This window comes from Belonocnema kinseyi, chromosome 1 (assembly GCF_010883055.1).
Source record: "Belonocnema kinseyi isolate 2016_QV_RU_SX_M_011 chromosome 1, B_treatae_v1, whole genome shotgun sequence".
NCBI classification, from domain to species: Eukaryota; Metazoa; Arthropoda; class Insecta; order Hymenoptera; family Cynipidae; genus Belonocnema; species Belonocnema kinseyi.
The window spans coordinates 87784712-87806289 of NC_046657.1; the positions used below are offsets into that span (position 1 = coordinate 87784712).

Consider the following 21578-nt stretch of genomic DNA (forward strand, 5'->3'; position numbering starts at 1 on the left):
AGGGTATTATAGACTCCGCACAAAAACATATTAGAAATATGTACTTAGCTTTTAAGATCTTGCTGGGAAAACGAGCCCAGAGTAGCGAATGAACAATCTATATAATTTTCATGCCAACCTTGGAAATTCCTTGGTTAATATCAATTATATTGATTTAATTTGGTATAAAACCTTGTTCCATGTCCTGCGATAGTATTTAACACGGGTGCACCACCACCCACAACAAGCGAACAAGCGAGCTGCAAATTCCTCAGCATACAGGAGACAAAGTAATGGGCCATAAGAGGAGGTTTCCCAGAACATGCGCAGTAGATGAGATTTGCTCTTGCACAAAAATTCTGGGAAACACAGGATCATACGGTGGCGGAGAATCGGCGCGTTGAAAGAAGTCAGCGCACTCCCTGTAAATAGTAGCGAACAGAGCACGACCAGTAACAAACAGCGAAACTTGGAGATCGACGGCACTCCACCGCGCTGCGGGGAAACTAACTGGTAACTGTCTCACTTCCTCGCGGTTCCTCTCACTCTACCAATTGTCAGCTGCAATCTTTTGACTCTAGTGGCGCTCCAAATCTCACTTGAGACGACGAACGGAAACGCTACTCTGAACGCCGTTCATTATTCTGGACTCAAAGGAAACACATAGCCTTGAAGGCTCACTAACAATCAAATTTACACTATCGGATCCAGAAAGAGAAAAAAAGTACAATGATAGGAACAACACGAGGCGCCTGACTAGTTCATTGTTGACCTCAGAAAAGCTTATATCAATCTTTTAAAATGGTAATGTAGCGTCAGTGCGTTCATTATCGGTTAAACCATAGTTTGCCTCAATCTTTAGGACACAAGTCCCCTCCCCCCATCGTAAAATATTGGGCCATGAGATATATAAAAATTAAATTATACGTCAAGTAAATTTGAGTGATTCATTTCTTCATTATTTAACGTAAACCCTCTTTCGAGCGTCACTCCTTACCTTCGCCACACTATTGGAGCGGTCGAGGAAGCGATAGCATGTTTCAGTTTAAGGTTAAATTTTAGTAGTTAAGGTGTAAAAGTACCTGCAATCCTTCTGGCAAATTTTTGGACTCATCTACAAGTCCATCTAAGCATGTGGAATCATATAAATCGCTAAAAATGAAAAATATTATAAAAAATGGAAAGAAACGGTTACTTATACTATGCAAAAGAAAGAAAAACAAGCAAAAATCTAACCGTTTTAAAGATGAACTTGAGGGACAAGGAACAAGAACTATAAAGCTTGAGAAAAAACCGCAAGTATAACCTTGAGATTTTTTTCAGCTTGTCAATAAACTTTTTTTATCATGAACAGAAACAGTGTTATAAACCAACCAAGAAGCTTTCCCCAATAAAGTAAAAGATTTTTCTTAATAAAGGAGAACGTTTTCTTATAAATAAACAAGTTTCCTTAATAAAGGAATCACTCAAAGGAGGAACAAGTTTTCACATGAAGGTTAAGTTTCCTTAATAAATAAACAATTTTTGTCCTTCACAGGTTATGAGACGTCACGAGACAGATATTGCGTTGAAATTCCAAGGAGAAAACACGCACGACGTTCATGTATTTGTGCGTGAAACCGACATCGTCGCGATTTACGCAGTCATCCTTCAATTGTGTTGGGAAGTGAAGGAAGTAATCAGCGTACCTGCTAGAGAGTTCTTTATTGAATGATTTTAATATTAATCGATGAAGTACAATTTTTCCGAATCTAGGCACATCTACACGAGCTAATGCGTCCACAATCCAAGACATGACTCGTCTTGTCCCCGACGGAACACATGATTAATCCAAGCATTACGTCACCAATATGGCTACCTAGACGGGTACATTAGTGCACTACATTCTTTCCCATCATCAGCTATGGACGGAATCTGTCCGGCTTTTGTTTAATTCTATCGGACCATCTCGGAATTTCTTGGCGTTTCGACAGACAATTAATTTTTCTTTCATCTAATGTTGAGGGATCTTGTTCGGTGACCTTTGTTTGGTTGAAAAAAATCCCATACTCTTCCACTTGGATGCTCAGAATCGTAAAGTTGACTCGCACGTAATCATTAATTTAAGGTAAAGCCAGCTAGGGTAAGGTCAATTTCGGTCACGATAATTGATAAGTGAGTAAAGTTTATTTGAAATTACCCTGCAGCAGGGTAATATATAGGCGAAGTGTCCCAGGCTGGCTTTATATTTAAAAAAGCGGTTATGAATAATGAATTATGACATAATTACGCCCACACAGTACTTCAGAAAGATGATAAAGGACATTAATCATCAAATTGATGGCCAAATTTTCGACTCAGAACCGTTTATTCACCAAAATAATGTTGACAGCAGACACAGTGCTTAAAAGTTGCCATGGTCTATAAAGTTAGTAGGTGGGTTGAGAAAAAAACAACGTAAAGTTTCGGCTTGGGAATTTTCGAAGATTTTAACTTGACTAATTCATCACTTTTTTAAAGGCAGAAATGGTACCCAAAGTAACATTAGTAACTAGTGCGTACATGTCGATAATTACATTGTACTGTTCTCAAGAGTGCCGAACGCTAAGCGCTCATGAGCAATGAATAGAACGAATTACAATAGATTTAGTTACAAAAGCGATGTCAACATAGAAATCACGGTTCAGATCGTGGTCTGTCATATTTTCGCTTACACCGTTGACTCATATAGCGCGCTTCTTAAAACGATCAAATGTTAAGCGCCCAAGATTTTATCTTGACTAATTAATCATTTCTTTAAAGGCAGAAATGGTACCCAAAGTAACATTTGTAACTAGTGCGCTCATTCCGATAATAACAGTGTACCCTTCGCAAGAGGGCCGAACGCTAAGCACCCATGATCAGCGAATAGAACCAATCCCAGTAGCTTTTGCGAAATATTAAACTATTTCTGGCTCTTGATTCGGGTTTACTTGTTCACCTCTATTAGCAGCGTCTAGAATCCTTGGTAACAAGGAAGTTTGAGGATACTTTACGTGCAGCTTGTCTTGAACGTAAGATGGGGCAAGTTCTACTTGATACACGCCAATTGTTGTGTCGCGTATTTCTTCCAATGTAAGGCCAATGTCGAAAAATTCTTTCAAACATTCCACATCTCTTTCAAATTCGTTAATGAGAATTTGTCGTCATTGTTTCGCGAGTCTGAAAAATATGGTTCTTGTATTTCAAGTATGTATCCGTCTGGAGCAACAATGAGAGCAAGTTTATACCAAGTGACGTCCTTCATGTTTGCAGAATGACTGTCGAAGTACGCGAAAGTTACTGCTCTTCTGCATGTAAGCATAAGTTCCATCGATGATAGCAATAACTCTGGGAATTTCTGGTTGTGTATTATAAAGGTCATTGGCGAATGATGTCACGTGTCTTTCAATGAATTCCTCTCTGCTTATTGCATTAAATCCAATGTTACCAGGCACAAATCGCTGCATTAAAGACTCTCTTACAGTAGAAATGGCCATGCTTGTAGCTTGCCGGCTCGAATAATGAAAAATCACTATCAGAAATTCATCAGAAAGACCTTGACGCATTTTGCAAAGGAAAGTCAGCAGATGTTTTTTCCTCACGTATCTGGCACCATGTCCATGTAACTGCGGAACAGGATGACACTCACATTCAATTGAAGGCCTTGGAGTATTAACATCAGCATTACAGAACATGCACGTTTGCCTGCCTGTTTTTGTAAGAACATTCAGTCTTTAACAGTCTGGGTCACGTTGAAGATTCTCTATCTCATTGCGAATTGATTGATTGCAATTGAGACATAACGTACTCTCATCGGCGACTTCAAGTGGTTGTCTTCGAAGTTGAAGGCGTCTAAAAATTGCAATGTTTTGCCTGTCAGGATTATTATTTCCATCAATTCGAGCCATTTGTCCTGGTTGATAGACTCTATCGCACACATAGCAATTAACTCGAACTCTGAATGCCATTTTTCAAACCATAAGAGAAATAAGCTCTTATGGTCTTGAAAGACATAGGAATGTATTAATAAAATGAAAGAAAAATTTAGAAACAACAAAATAAAACAAATAAACACAAGAAACTAAACACAAAAAGGGAATAAGAAATACAACACAATTAATACAGAAGGGAACAGATAGAAATTTTTTTTCCGAAGCTTACCAATAAAATTACTATCCGCTCTCGAGGTTTTAACCGAGGTTTCAACTTTTTTTAAGTCATTAGGCCTACTTTCAGTTCGTCGCTCATTCTGAAATCGCTTGCTTTTTGCTTTAAAAAGTGACAGTCGTTCATCATGCAGCATTCACTCATTATTTCCATCGACGACGGTATGTTTGTCTGTCATTTCTTTTGTGAAAGGCCTTTGAAAAAGTGATTTCTTAATCATGTTCAAATCTTCTGTGCTTAACGTTTACCCGTTCTGAAAATCGCGCTATATGAGTCAACGGTGTTGACTCATATTGTCATTGGTTTAGCTAAACATGTTACTGACCACTTCTTAATGCGTGTTTCGTATACAGACATCGCTTGTGTCGCTAAAGCTACTAGGATTGGTTCTATTCGCTGATCATGGGCGCTTAGCGTTCGGCCCTGTGGCGAAGGGTACACTGTTATTATCGATGTGCGCACTAGTTGCTAATGTTACTTTGGACACCATTTCTGTCTTTAAAAAAGTAATTACTTAGTCAAGTTTAAATCTTGGGCGCTTAGCGTTTGATCGTTTCGAGAAGCGCGCAATATAACTCATTTGTTTGGCTAAACATATTACTGACTACTTTCTGATGCGTGATTCTTATAGTGACATGGCTTTTGTCGCTAAAGTTACCAGGATTGGTTTTATTCGCGGATCTTGAGCGTTTAGCGTTCAACCCTCTTGCGAAGGATAGAATGGTATTATCGGTATGTGCGCACTAGTTACTAATGTTACTTTGGGTACCATTTCTGCTTTTAAAGAAGTGATTAATTAGTCAAGTTAAAATCTTGGGAGCTTAGCGTTTGATCGTTTTGAGAAGCGCGCTATAAGAGTCAACGGTGTAGGCGAAAATATGACAGACCACGATCTGAACCGTGATTTCTATGTTGACATCGCTTTTGTAACAAAATCTGTTGTAATTCGTTTTATTCACTGATCTTGAGCGCTTAGCGCCGCATAGTGCTAAAACTGTCCATTTTTTGGATTTTCTTGCGGATATTTCATCCGGCACTTAACCTTAAAAATTACAAAGTTTCAGCTAAATCCACCGAAAGCCATTTTCCCATACATTTAGTGCGGGGTCCTTTGAACATTGTTTGTCAAAGCATAAAAGTTTTCCTCGAAATGCAAACTCTTATCTGTAAATTCAATAATACAAAGTATAATGATATATAATGTAGAATATTGAATAATTGAAGTTTTCTAAAATACAAAGTTGAAAAAGATATCTAAAAACTTTTGAAATTTTATTGATTATACAAATAAAAAATTGAAGAGACCATATCTGTGCCACATTTTTCCCGATTGGGGCCCGACCGGCGCCCCACAAAAATTTCTACACGGGTTGTTTCGATTTGATTTGAATTAGTAAAAATGCAGAATTCAAAAATAGCATTTTAAAATTCAGGTTTCTAAACTGCTTACATTCCAACTTAATAATTTCTGAATTGGGACCATTCACAAAATACATGATACGCTTAGGGGAGGATGGGGGTCTGTCGAAGTATCATTCTCCACGCTAAGACCCATGGAGAAAGTATCACGCAGGGGGGGGGGGGGGGGGGGGGGTCAGAAGTTCCTGAAAAATGTATCACGTATTTTGTGAATGGCCCCATTTCAGCATTTCAATCTCAAAATTTAAAACAATTCGTAAATTTAAAATTAAACTCTTATTCTTTGATATGCTAAAATGTCGAAAAACGTCCATACGGTTACATAACATTTGATGAAATTAAAAGAACGACAACTGGATATAAAGACCAAAAATAAACTTTTTTCAGAATATTAAATAAAAAATTTCACAAAAATTACAGAAATATGTGGCCATTAATCACAATGTTTCAGGAAGGACAGAAAATAAACCATTTCTGTGCTTATGGAAGGAAAACCATTTGTCGTGATGAATTCCGCACGTACTCAATTGAGTTTTAAACCTAATGAAACCTAAATGAATCTAATACTATACAAATTAATATTTTTAATATTTAAAACTAGAAATTGCAAGAATTTTAAATCAAACTTATTTATAAATTTATGTTAAAACTGTTTTTGTCAAAAAAAATTATTTTAGTACATTATATATGATTAAACAAATTGTAAGCTTCAATTAACTTACCTTGACATAAATTGAACTTAAAATAAATTTTGATTCATTTCTACATGGAATATTTAATATGTAAAAAATTATAACCTACAAGTTAGGTTAGAATTTATATTTCATTTCTGATTGTCTATAATTAACGTTTTTTGCATATTTTGAACCAAATATTTTGTTATATGAATTAACTAAAGTTCATTTTAGCTTATGGTGGGTTGAAACTTATATGATATAATAAAATAATTCTTTTGTCGACAGAAACAGTTTTAACAGGAAATGGGTTTTTTTACTGAATACGATTAAAATTCTACATTGAACATTCAGTTTCCGAAAAATATTAATTTTTTTTATTCACTTATTGTTATAATCGATGAAAAACAGTGCTAAAATTGGTTTTAATCTCAATTCAAAATGCAGCTTAAAAATAATAATGCTACCTGGGTTCACAAGTTCACGACAGTGGACAGTCCCTAACGGACTTCATCAAAGATGAGTTGTATGAAGCAGATTCGTTTCTGTAAAAGGGAACCTGCACTTCTTCATTCAGTTTGACATCACTTCAAACTCCATTTCATGGAGAACTTGAAACGATTCATGCGTTTCTTTTGTCAATCGTAAATCACGTATTGAACTTTATTTAGTTTTTTGAGGTTTTGTTCTCCTATTAAGAATGTCTTAAAACTATAGAACGAGTACATCTCCGAATGTGGCTTGGCAGATTTAATTAAGTCTAAATAGCTGACTAATTCAAAGAGTCACAAAACAATTGAAATGCAACTTTGTTAATCCGAAATTTTAAGATACACCTTTCAAAGCACTCCAGTTCAGTCGTTGATGTTATCAAGGATGTCCCGAGGACAACTTACGGACGTCCACAGGATGTTATCAAGGATGTCCTCAGAATGTTATATAGGATCACGGTGTGCTTAAGCGAACTTTAAATGGGGGTGACAAGATTATTGTATTGGTTTTGTGTAAAATCTGACATGCTCGGTTTTCATCAAATCTCCACGTTTTGAGACTCCCTGAGTCAGAAAAAAACCATTTTTATGAAGGTGACTGTACAGAATATATGAATGTATATTCATATATGAATATATCATATATCAGGATATATGAATATCCGTACAGAAAATTATTGAACTTTGAAAAAAGTGCTCTCAAAAATTTTCAAAATACGCTCACTTTTTGAATTTGTATACAAAATGGCTGTCTAACGAACTTGACATTCATTTTGAGATAGTAAAAGAATTTACCAAAGGAAAGCCAATGAGTCAATTCTTTCGAAAGTAATCGTGCTAACAAAAAAACCATCCACGGACGGACAGACACATTAGTAAAAATCTGTTTTACGGATTCGGGAGTTCTCAAAACGTGGACATTTGAGTGAAATTTGCCGGCGTGCGCGCGAATCCTACCGAGAGAAATCTCAGAGTATTCTCAGTGGAAAAAGCCTGGCCGGTTTGAGACTACTTTAAGGTTCGATTTGAATGATTTTGTCTCCGAGATAGTCCGAGAGATTTCGGTCCTTTTCAAGGTCCTTTTAGTGATCCTTTTAAGAGTGATGCGACGGTAATATAATGTTCCTTTTGTATTCGTCACATACCGGACAGGCAGCGTTATTTATAGTAGTTGGCCGTCGCTATCCCGACTCTCCTTTTTTATATTTTTCTTCAAATTATTAACACTTTGTTTTTAATTGATGAATTTTCTCATTATACTTATTTATAAATATAAATTATTTACTAATATACCAATTTTCTAGTTGAATTCCAAAATGTTGTCTTTTTTGGCGTATCTCATTCCAATTACGAGAAACGTTGTATTAATTCCATTTTTAAACATTTAGAAAAAAATTTAGACATCTGAAATCATCAAACCCGTAGATTCCGAATTATTATTTTTTAAGCTGTTAACTATGAAATTTAAAAAGATCTATTTCTAAACTTTAATCCGAAGGCTTAACAAAGGACCTTTGAGTGTCGGCTACTCTATTGATATAGCCTATCTGCTTGTTACTTATGATCGAATTCTTATTTCAATTTCAGCCTCTCTGCTTGTTATTTATGATTGTATTTTTATTTCAATTTCGGAAAGGACATTTTAAAGCCTTTAAAACATTCAAACGAGCTACCTGGACCTTTAAATATATCTGAGTGCCTGCGGAGAATTTCTCATAGCTTCTCAGAGCCTTGAGAATCTTTAGCAAATACTCTGAGATTTCTACCGGAAGAGCAGTCTTCAAAAGTACTTCATTAAAGAAATTTGAGTCTTTTAATTGAGCAGAATTTCCTAATTTAAATCGTAATGTATCCTGTATATTATACTTTTTCAGGTAATCCTAGTAAGGGACTCATCATTGTCCTAAAAAAGACCACTTTTTCTAATTTTAGGGTTGTGGTATTTCATATTTCACACGTGACCTAGTGGAACTCCTATGCGCATTAAACTTAAACTTTGAACGGAAAGCACATAGGATGTCTTCATGGTGTCTTTATGATGACTTTATGATATCTCCGTGTAATTTACAAATTTATGATAAAACAGTTTTTCCACTTTTAGAATAGTTTCGGGCGGATTCAGAGCATTTAAGCATTCAATTCTTGTAAGAGAAAAACATAGAAATACTTTGAATTTGGGTTGATTTCGAATAATGAGAATCTTACACCCATAGAAATTTAGTTGCAAAAAATGTTAAAACCGATATTACAGTTTAGTATCATATTTTACTATTTAGGGAAATTGGGTATGTATATTAAAAATTAGTATAGTATTTATTAATAATCTATGAAAAATTTACTTTGGAAAATTAATAAAAGTTCTGCAAAACTTGTAAAAGAAACCATAATGTCAATTATCAGAAAGATTGGAATAATTTTTTCACATTTTGAAAAAGAGGATTCTAAAATTTGCTAAAGACTATACTAAAAATGATAAGTCATCCTAAAAAAATGTGACAGTCGAAAAGACGAAAACGACAAATCCGTAACTCATCGTGACCCTCCACCAACTCGCACTGCACAATTAGAGCACATAAATACGCACATAATCATTATAATTATTATTATTTGTACACATAACAATGTAGAATACACATTCGCTGATGTAACTAACTTAACCTTTACTTATATACATAGTACGCAAACATATACATATAACACACGCAACGCACGCAAATCACGCTTTGAGAAGGGGTTTGAAGATTCCTTATATACTAAATGGTGAGAATTTTTAGAATTGTACGAAACGGCATGGTGCTTAATAACTCGACTTAGAAACATTCAAAGTTAATAGTAAAAACAGAAAAATATTCTGTTTTAATAAGGTCAAAACTGGGATTGAATTAAATTCAAAAATATCTATAGGTTTTTCATTTTTTTTTAAATCACCTCGTTTCCGTCTCACATTCGGCTTGGTAATACAAGTGACAGTGCTGGGCCAAAAATTGTAGGTGCCCTGAACTTAACACAAATTTTGTATAAATCAAGTATATTATTACACATTTACAAGGCCAACCATTTATGAGAAAAAAGAGCTATATATAAAATAATTCCTCATTTTTTGCGAACACAAGTCGTTTTTGAAATCTTTGAAAATCTTTAAAATCTTCTGAAATTTGTTAAAACCTGATTTGATAGTTTAACGTCTTTGAAATATTTGAAATCTTTTGAAAGCTTTACAATTTTTGGAAATGTTCGAAATCTTTGTGATAATTTTGAAATATGGTTTAAATGCCATTTTCAAATCTTCGAAATCCTTGCAATCTTCATGAAATGTTCAAAATCTTTGGGAAATTTTTGTGAAATCTTTTGAAATATCTGTGAATTTTGGTTATTCGTTGAAATCATCGAATTCTTTGAAATCTTAGTGAAATATTTTCAAATCTTCCAAATGTTTTAAAATCTTTAAAATCTGGTGTACTGTAACCTTTTTAAAATATTTGAAATCCTTTAAATCTTAGGAAATATTTAAAAGCCTTGTAAAATTGTTGTGAAATATTTTTAAACTAGTGATGTACACATTTTCTCCAAGTTTGAGCCAAATTGGTTAGTAATGAGACGTGCCGCAAAGGCCCTGAAAATCCCATAAGATTAACATGGGGAAATTTTGGTTTTCGGAGAAATGGGTTTCATGTTTCTGGATTTAAACTTAGCTTGCGGGAGATATTGAGAATTTGTTGGGGAGTCTCTAATTAATCATTTCCATGAAATTATTTTAAATTTTGATGCCTCCCCCCATTTTGGAGACCCTAAAATGCGCCAAAAAACTGAAAATGACACTTTTGCCAAAAATTTACACATAAATGCTCTGTTTTCCCTTGTTTGCCATACATTATTTTTGTTTGTCAAGTGGAACGGTTTAAAGTATTTTTCAACTAATTAACAATTGTTTAAACAATTTATTTTTGTTTAACTAGTTTTTTTTTGCACTTATTGAAAGGTAGATTTTCATGTTTGATTGGACAATTGGTTATTTTTAGGAATAATGATCTTTGTTTCAAGCATTTAGTATTCGTTTATATAATTTATTATTATTCAATTGTAACTTTTTCTTACAAAGAGATATAAAACTTTAGTTTAAATAAATTTAGTTATCTTTGTTGCTTATTATTAAATATCTACGTCATATAGATACTAGTAACTAATTTTGTAATAAATTCTTATTTGTTTAAATAAATTTCGTTTGTTTAAACCATTTTTTTCGAAAATAAATGTTTGAAATTTCTGTTTTTCTGCAATTATTGTGGTAATTTGTCATTGTAAAGAGCAAAATTTTGTGTCTAAACCATTATCTTATTGTTTCATAAATTTACTAAATATTGATGTAACATTTTATTGGAAATTATTATTCAAAAATCTGATTTTTGTCTCAAGTCAATTAAGTATATCGCTTATTGTTAAATATTTAAACGTTAAGAAAATGCTTTAAATAATTAATATTTGTTCATAAAATGTTTTATATTGGTCATGAAAAGTTTATTTTTTTAGTAAGACTTCATTCTATAAAAATTACATTCAATTTTGTCGTTTTGAAATTATTTTTATAATTTTTCCTTTAAATAACCCCCGTAGATACATACGTTTGTCCTCTGAACGTTCAAAGTAAGTTTTTTTTTTATGTTGATCCCGCAGAATAGCTCTTAGTATTCTCAAAGGAATTTGAAATATTTGTATTTTTTAGACGTCACTGGAAATTAAAACACAAAATTTTGCTCTCAAAAATGAAAAATTACCACATTAATTGCAAAAAAACAAAATTTCAAAAATTTATTTTCGAAAAAAATTGATAAACAAACAAAATTTATTGAAACAAATAAGAATTTATTACTAAATAAGTCACTAGTATCTAAATGACGTAGATATTTAATAATAAGCAGAAAAGCTAACTAACTTTTTTTTAAACTAGAGTTTATACCTATTTTTAAGAAATAGTTACAATTAAATAATAAGTAATTGTTTAAACAAATACTAAATGCTTGAAACAAAGATTATTATTCCTAAAAAATGTCCAATTGTTCAACCAAACATAAAAAATCTACCTTTCAATGAGTGATGGCAAAAAAATTATTTAAACAAAAATAAATTGTTTAAACCATTGTTAATTAGTTGGAAAATACTTAAAAACATTCCACTTGACAAAAAAAATTTATCTTGACCAGTTTAGCGGGAAACAAGAAGTTCTCCGATCCACATCGTGAGCGATCGGCTATGAGGAACAATAGGCGGATTCGGCTAACCTCGGGAGATTATCGGAGCTATTCAGATTTTTTGATATAGTGTTTTGCAATTTCCTCAACTGAAGATTACAATTTCTGTTAGCGTCTATCACAGAAAATAAAAATCTCTCGTATTAACTTTCACTTTTTCTTTAACTATATTAATTTGTAGAATATTTATATTAACTTTTGAATCTCAATCTATTCATTCCTATAATTGCTTTTATATTATTTGAATATGTCATTATCAATTTTTCTTATTCTGCGTTTTAATACATAAAATATCAATCTTTGCTATTGAATATACCAATTCTTGTTCTAACGATATTAGGTTTTCATATTTTTTTCTATAAAATTTCTTTTAGTGTATAAAACACGCTTCAAAGATGTTCTAGGGGCATTCTTTCGACATTTTCCCCTGGATATCCTTTCAAGACATCCTTAAGTCGACGAAATGCCAGACATAGGACCTTTCAAAGACAGCCTTAAGCCGTACTGATAACATCTTTAAGATATACTTTATGGGACTAGATTAGAACGTCTTTATTACGCCCTCATGACGTCTTTTTGTAAAAGCCTTAGGACGTCCACAAAAAGACGTCTTTAGGATGACTTTAATCCAAGTGTGCCCACTGGGACGTGCGTGTCATGTGTGTTACAAGCGAAAACTGCAGAGGGCGTATTGCAGGCAAGTGCATTTACTCAATTCAATCCGATTGGAAACATTTGACACAATTAGCAACAATTTAAACCTATTCAACTTTTGATTACTCTTAATCGTTATTAATCGTGTCCAATCGCAAAAAAAAATACGAAAAATTAAAGAAAATACAATAAAAATTTTAAAAAAACAACAACAAAAACGCAAGCATGAATGATATTTATGGCAGTCTAAGCCCGATGGAATGCGAAAAGTTGTTGTTTTCTCTCTTATAAATAATTGAATATGTTACACGAAACATTATGCGATGCGTTTAAATATGCCATTAGTTTCAATACTATGTCGTACGTAATTTTTGACATAGAATGTAATTCTGACATTTTTTTATGCAAAAAATGTTTTTTATGTAATAATTTGTTCGAACAGATTGTTGAAACAGAATAATTTTGCAAACCTAATCGCATGTTTGGCTTAAGCGTACTAGTTTGATTAAATTTACAAAATTAATTATTTATTAATTTGTTTATTAAAAAGCCTAATTGAAGACATAGACGAACTATTCTGAATGTAACTTTTTCCATTTAACCTTATTCTGTTATTTGTTTGGCAAAATTAATTAATAACCCAATAATTTTTTTAAACAAATTAATTTTGAAAAAGTAATGGAAAATTCGAAATCAGCGACGCCCCAAACCCTCTAAACTATATATAGTTTATATAGTTCGTGGATAAAAAATCGTATGGTCACTGAAGAGTTTAAAAGACTGAGTTGGCGTTTTTCTTGTTATTATACAACATTTTTTTATCTGCCATATTGGACTAGCTATTGACATTTTAATAATAATAATAATAAGGATTATTGAAAATAGGTTTTTAGAACGAACATTAAAAAGATATTTAAACGAACATTACATACAAACAAAAAAATTTATTTTTTGGCCGTCATTTTAAATTTGCCATTTTGAAATTTAGATTTTTGTAGTTTATTTATTGCCAGCAACACCAAAAATATCAAATTGAATAATAATGTCGGGTTTCTCATTGTTTTTTTTTTCACCTTCGAAATGGTATACCTGGAGAGCAAGTAAAAAAAACACTTTTTTGAGATATTTTTGTCCGCCATTTTAAAACGAAAAAAAGTAGTTAGTCTTTTAATGCGTGTTGAACGGAAGCTTGACGCGTACTCTCTTTTTCTTCCCCCACCACCTCCCCCACTACTCGCCGCATCCCCTGTATGGAACTCTACCTTACAAGCGTCTGCTGCTAGGATTGCAACTTCCGCGCGTGCGCAGTGAATGCGTTTTCATCGGTGTTAAGTACTATTTCCAGCGTACGTGTTTCAGTTTTTAAATTAAATCGTTGATTCAAACAGGAAAAATTGGTTTCAACACAATTTGACTAATGTAAATATGATTTTTTAGTATATCTTGTTAAAAAAATTAATGTTCTTGACAGAAAATTCATGTTTTTGGATGAATCGCACTCTCGCACTCTCATTTATTTATTTTGCAAATATACCTTTAATCAAGATAAAAAGTTTTTAAAGAAATGCAAGCATAAGATTTTACTTTGATTGACTATGAAACACCTTGGTCTAAAGCTGAACTACCAATATCTAATTTAAAATTGAACAACTTCTTTAAGCTTTACTTTTTTTTAGTGAAAATCCATTTTTTTAAACTGAAAATTGATCTATTAATTTGAAAATAAACATTTGTTGGAATTTTATAGTTTTGCATAGAAAATTCAATTGTTTGGTAGAACATTTAACAATTTAGTTGAAATTAAACTGTTTGGTAGAAGATTCGTTGTTTGATTCTCCGCGTGCGTAATGAATGCGTTCTGTCGGAGCGTTTAGCGCAGATCAAAGACAAAAGTGATTCAGCTGTGAATGTTTAATGTGAAATTGTTTTCCTTATTTGTTTTTAATAGAAGCACATATTGACATATTTGCAAAATTAATTTTACACAAAATTAAAATTTGAGAAAGTATGTTAAAGGGTTACATCTTAGTGAGTAAACTAACTTAAATGAATTATTTATATAATTATATAGTAATGTGTATAAATAATAAAGTTATATTGTATAGGATATGCAACCATTGTTTGAAAGTAAAGACTTAATCACGTTTACCTGAAAAGTTAAATGTTTATAGCAATGTTAGTGGTAACGCGTTACTTATTTTTTTAAAGTAACGGTAATGTAAACGCGTTACAATTTTTGGGCACGTGTAATAGTAACGTGCACTAAATATAAAGTTATATATAAGTTATATATAAGTTATATATACCAGTCAGGGTTTTGGACGAGGATCTGAATTGTGACCTTGAAACTCACCTGGCGTTGACCTTCAAGGTTATTTCAAGGTCAACTTTTATTTTTCAAATGGAACCCCCTATTTTTGACACCGCCAATCGAAAGAACGCAAAATTTTACGTTTAGACATGCATCAAGGTCATGTGACCCGATGACCTTCGAGGTCATTCCAGGGTCGTATAAACTCAAACATGGTCTAGACAGCTGATCAGCGAAAATATGCGTTTTCGTGAGAAACATAATTGTATAAATGTTTACACCGTCGTTTTTGAACGGCTCTCCACGTTTTGGGACATCTTCCGCCCGTCCGTAAACACGATAAGTTTAAAAAAATTAACGAATCTAATCGAGCGTTGGCACACTTTTTTAGGTCATAGAAGAAAGAGCGAATTTGTTAACCAACATTCTTTAACCAACGTTTATGGTTTTATCCATCGAAAATAATATTAAAAAATAGAATTCGAACTCTTCAAAATATGTTAGAATTCTCCGCTGCCTCGAGCTCGAGCTTTCTTCAAACACTTGCCTTGTAAAAGTGTGCTAAGTGCCAAGTGTGCCAAGATTAATCTAAAAAAAGGAAAAACTACTATCGTTTCCGAGGACCCTGAGCTTGTGGAGATAAGTGTTATCAGACATCATGCGATTGGTGACTGATTATAGATGCAACTCCAGGTTCCGCTCACGTTAAACAAACTACATTTTTAATTCGATATGTTAATTTCACTAATGACACTGAAAAAACAGAGTATCAATGAAACACCAATTTCAGTGCACGATATAACTGCGACCAAAATTACTCTTGCGGTGTGAATACTACACAGTCATGTAGGGTACAGAGTCTCGATCATTTGGGGCACGAAATGCGGGTCACTTGGGGTACGGACTATCCGCTTCTCGGGGTACAAAGTGAAATTTGAAATAGCCATATCTAAATGCATTGTTTATTATCTTGACAGCTTTGAAGTCGTACGTTTTAGTGGATATTTCGTTCGCACTTTGTAATATTAAGCCAAGCTGAGGACCTACTTTCATACCTACGATTTTCTAGATAATGCAAAGATTCAGATGGAAGAGAAGGTGGCTTGCCTCGCTCGTCGCGTAGGACATGAAAAAATCTCAGTTGCGATGAATTAATTTGAAGGGTTAATGTGTGTAACAATATTGCAAATGTAGCATGTCGTACCTCAATTTCGAGATATTTCTGAATCACTATCACGGTACAGTAAACACCATTATCATTTTTTCGGCAACAAAATATACTTCCGAGTTTTTACAGTGGACGATAAAGGAACCCATAAAGTTGAAAAGCGTCTACTGACCTTTTTTGACTGTACTTAAAAAACGGCAGCAATATGAAAGGCCATAAATATAATGTTTAAAATTTGAATGCGATTAAATGCGAGAAAAAAATGAATCCTGCTCCATGCGTGAGTTCGCATTGATTTAACTGCTACTAAATTCGATTGAATGCGAAAGAATGAGAAAAAGTTGACCTTAAGGTGGAAACTTTTTATTGCGAGAGGTCGCATTTACTTCAATGCTTTTGAGTGCGAATAACTGAGAGGAAGTTCAGAGCAAAATAAAAACTTTTTAATAGGAAAGTTCGCATTTCTTTGAATTCTATTAAGTACGAATGAATAAGAGGAAGTTCCGAACAAAAGTAAAAACGTTTTAATGCGAGAATTCACATTCATTAAAATTTTTCTACTTCGGAAATATAATTTGAATACTTTTCAATAAGGAACCTCTGATTCAAATACATTAAAAAGATTGTTGATAATAATAATTAATATCAAAAATGAAATCCTTATTTTTTGACCTTGACAAAATATATTTCTGTATGATCAAAACCCATCCGGACCGAATGAACAGAAAGGATACGCTATAGCGTACCCTTATAGTATCCATATAGCATCCCTTCCGTATATTACAAAAAAATTTCGTTAACAGCAGGATAAGCATTTAACTTCTTGCAATTCCAATTCTACGTTAAATTTATCATTATAATGTCATAGAGTAATTGCAATAGTTTTTTTTGTTGCAGCCTTAACAATTTTAAAAAATGTCATAACTTATATTAATTTATATGCTATCGCTTTCTCTTCACACAATTATTTTCGAGGTTTGCTGACTATAGAGTTTCCTGGGTTTCCGTTTCCTCTTACTATTTCCGTTAATATGAATTCACGTTTTCTTTCATTTACTGTCCTTGTATAGGAGTGCACGTTTGGCTTTTCCCTACTACATGCCCCTTACTTTCTCTCATTTCTTCAAGTCTCATCATCCAGCTTGCCCCTTGTTCACTTTTATCCAAGATTCACCTTATCCTGCCATCCACACTCTGACCACACGTTTCCTCCCCCGTACATCTCTCTAAAACATTTCCCCATGATTCTATCTCGTAATAACAGACTCTACATCTTCTTTTCTCTTCATCCATTTAGTACTTGCACTCTATCATTCCTTCTCCCATCTTAAATCGTATACAGTAATTCCATTTACTCTCCTTTTTTACCTTCCTTAAATATTCTGGCTCCCCTTCAGTCTTTACTACCTTATACCATCTGTTATACTTATATTACACGATTTTTCCATCTTATATCCCCTTCTTTAGCTATCAATTCATTTTCTAACTCTTGTCATACTCTCACATCTGCTCTTATTTGGCATTCTCTCCTCCTATGTTGTCTCTCTTCCTCCCACCTTAATCCTTCTGCTTTACTCCTATTTTCTTTGTTTACAACTTCCCGTAGACAAGCCTGTGCTATCCTGCATGCCTCCCCCTTTTTAGCTTCTTATCAAAGTTTCATGCTCTCTTCATTTGTTTAATAACCACTTTACCTCTACGTAATTCCTCACTTAACATATATCCTGGAAAGCTCCAGCTCATTCCCAGTACCCATCTCCAGAATCTCTTCTATATACTTTCCACCCTTTTTTGCTCCTTCCATACCCGGATCTCCACTCCTTAACTTATGACTGACTTAAACCTTTTCTTCCCTATACCCCACACCTGTCCCATTACTTTAGTCGCACATTATATACTTCTCCTTACCAGTAGTTTAACCCCTCTCTCCAACTCAAACCAGAAGCTCAGGTAACCAAATTCCTTGACCTGTTCCACTTTCTCTCCGTACCTTTTTCTATTTTTCTCCAGTTTCTCCTCTAGATCTGCCAACAAGAGACTGAAAAGTAGTGGACTAAGTGGGCGCCCTCGCCTGAGCCCTCTTCTACTCCATAAACCCTCTCCTTTTTTTCCCAATCCTAAACCTTATCTTAGTCTCTTCGAATATCTCCTCGATCTCTTAGTTCCTATTCACTAAATAATTCAGTACGTAGATGATCTTTTTCTCTTTCACCTACCTTTCTAATCTCCTTCTGAGTATCTCCGTATATATTTTATAGCCCACCGACAAATGTAAGTGTGATTCCTGTACACTCATTCACCTTTTTTTCCTCTACTTTCTTAATTATCAGTACCACTAACTCTGTCCTCCACTCCTTAGGCCATCCTTCTCTTCTCCAAACCTTGTTGCATACCTTCCACATTTCCTTTCTCAGCCCTTCTCCTCTAAACCTCAAAGCCTCGTTTTCGAGATCGTCCTCTCATATTGCCTTGTTGCTTTTAAGCCTCGCTATCTCTCTATTCCATCCTCCCTATTTATCCTGTTACCACTATCATCATTTTCTTCTTCTATTCCCTTCCTCTTTTCACCTGATACCCTATTTTTAACACCTCCCAACCATCGCTTAAACTACAAGGTCTACTCATGCATCGCGATTTCCTTATTGGTGCCCTTCCTTCCTCCTCGTTCCCTATTGATCACCTCCCATTCCCCGCCTTCCCTGATTGCTTTTCCCACTCTTCCATATACTTACTTTTCTCTAACTGACTTTTATCACTTAACAATCTTTCATGTCTTCTCTTTCTTCTATTACATTCCTGGTTCCCTATCTCCCCCTTTCTCCACTTGTTTACATCTTCTTTCATTCTATCTTTACTCTCCTTACATTCTGCATCCCACCATCCCCTCTTCATTCCCTTCTTCTCTTCTCTTAACGTTAACTCTTCTTTTATCCTCTCTGTTAGTTCTTTGATCTTTTCAAGGCACATCTCCAAATCTTCCCCTTCCAATCCTCTAATCTCCTCGTCCTCTATTCTTTCTTTGAATCCTCTAAATGTATCCTCCCCCCATTTACCTATTTTTAATTTTTTTCGCCAGTTCTTCCGCTGTTGACTAGAGGTCCCTATCCCTATTACCTGTATTTCTATGGCAGTTTGAGTGTGACCTTCGTTCGGTGAACACCTGGCAGTTTTGTAGTGCTAAAACTGGTTCTGTGTCTCGGAAATTAAAGAAAATCACAGAATTGAGATTTTTTAATTCTAAAAAATGGATTCATCTGCTAGCGGTAAGTACTATTTGAATATAAATCACTAGTAAAATAGTCACAGTATTACTTTATAAGAAAAAATATCAATTTGTGTGTGAAAGTAGGATCAAATTGAATCAAATCAAGCAAACATTTAAAGAAAAATTGAGTTGCTCGTCGTTGTGCGACCTCCCGACCGACCACATCTTATGAACTATACTTTCAGTTATTGAAATCAAAATGAAGAATTTGCTATTAGTTGCGATTGTGATTTTGTTTCAACTTTTTGTATAAAAAGTCCGAAGATATCGATTTTTCCACGCATAAAGTGTATGTGCGGCAGGCAGGTCGGCAGAAAAAATATTCGGATGAGGAAGGCACATCTTTATTTCAGCAAATATACATATGAACTAACAGATTTTGGCGAAATTTGGTGGGGTGACCCCCCCCCCACCTGTCTACGTGCGTGTGCCTACTGGGGCGTTTCAAGAAAACGGAACGTTGCATTTCTACGAACTGTGAATTGAATTTATTGCTGAAAAGTGTTTTAAATTCTACAATTATAAGCGTCTAATATAATAATTATAATAATAATAATAATCAGTTGGTTACAAACTTCGCACTTTCGTAATAGAGATGCACAAATTCCTCTTTCATTATGGTATCCCAATTGATGATCTCCCACGGTATTTCTGTCAAGGTGGTTGGCTACAAATAGCTAACACTAGCTAAAACATCCTCAGCAGGCACAGTTGATGTTCCACTGCTTATCGTTTGTCGCAGATGTTCTTGCTGGCCAGCTGTTTGATTAGTGAGATCTGCCTGACCATCTCGCAGCTCACCATCACCACCGTCCTGCATTCTGTGACCCCCATCTGTGGCTCCAGGGGCGCCCCGACGATCTTCGGGGAGCGACATGCGTTTCAATATCTTTAATATGCTCTCGATTATTATTTGGGTTTTGGTGTTCTGCTAAATCACTCTCCTCTTCGTCATTAGCCTATTTGACATGGGAAACCCTGCCAGCAGCAATACTATCGCCAACATAGCCGTCAAACTCTTGAGAGGAAAGCTCAAGCCCTACCGCAACATCAACGCGAGAACACTTTCGGTAGGATTTTTAAAAGAATGGATGCCTTTCTATAGATAAATTCCAATGCCCGTTTTAGAAAGCGAAGATTACATGTGATATTGGAGTTTCACTATCCAAACGAATCATTACATCCCGGCCAATCGACCTGTCACCGTGATGTGAGAAAGAAAAGGTGAAGGAGTCTACAACATCAACGTTGCTTGTCCGCTTAACCGAAATTGACAGTCAACCTATACATCCAAGATCCACAACTATATCGATCTAAGACATGAAGTAAAAACCATATGGAGGAATGTGAATCATGCATCTAATCATTTCATTGTGATTTCGGCTACAGGCTATGTGCACGCAAGATTCACTGAACATCTTGAACATTTAGTAGTCAGTAGGGTATTGGCAGCAGCTCAGAATGCCTCTTTATTAAATACCTGTCGCATTATAAGAAACTATCCTGGTCATCAGGAAGTGAGCGACTAAAAACCCGTGGATTAGCAGATGGTAACTCTAAGAAAGCATCCAGAGGTGACCGTTGTCACCGCCAACGCTCGTGGTCGGTCTTAATTTTATACCTACAAAATCATCGTAGGAGGTTTCAAGCATCGTATTAAATTAGTTGAATTGAATTATATTATTTTAATCTCATCAGTCACTTGACTTAGTTCGTGGCTATGATGTATAACCGAGTTGACCCAAATAAAAGTATCATATATAATAAATTAATAATCAGTTGGTTAGCTCAGTTGGTTAGACATTCGGACTTCTCCTCATAGGTCCGGGGTTCGATACCTGAGTCGGTACCTCTGGAAATTTTTCTATGTACCTTTACCGAGGCTCTGGTGGTTCGGAACCAATCTTAAGCTGTAGGTTGCCCCATCGTGTACTTGACTTCAACCTAGTCCGTCAATGATGGGATGAAACCCAGGCTTTGTCCAATATGTCGGGTCAGCCTGCTCTCATCAGATCACTTGATTGCATTATAAAAATGCGTTCGTGACTGATGATGTATACCGGGACAGCCTTGTGCAAAATAATTAAATAAAAATCCAACTTGAACCAAAAATTCCTTCGATATGTTGGGCAGTAACCATCTTAAGCCTGCGACAACATTTCAATAATAATAATAATAATAATAATATATTGTTTTCAGTTTCA

General features: G+C 34.5%; 1 protein-coding gene across 2 annotated transcripts in view; it reads left to right on the forward strand.

The window, feature by feature from the left end:
* Positions 1 to 21578, forward strand: part of LOC117169010 (prostasin) — a 297259-nt gene that overhangs the window by 270241 nt on the left and 5440 nt on the right. The gene's annotated exons all lie outside the window — the stretch shown is intronic.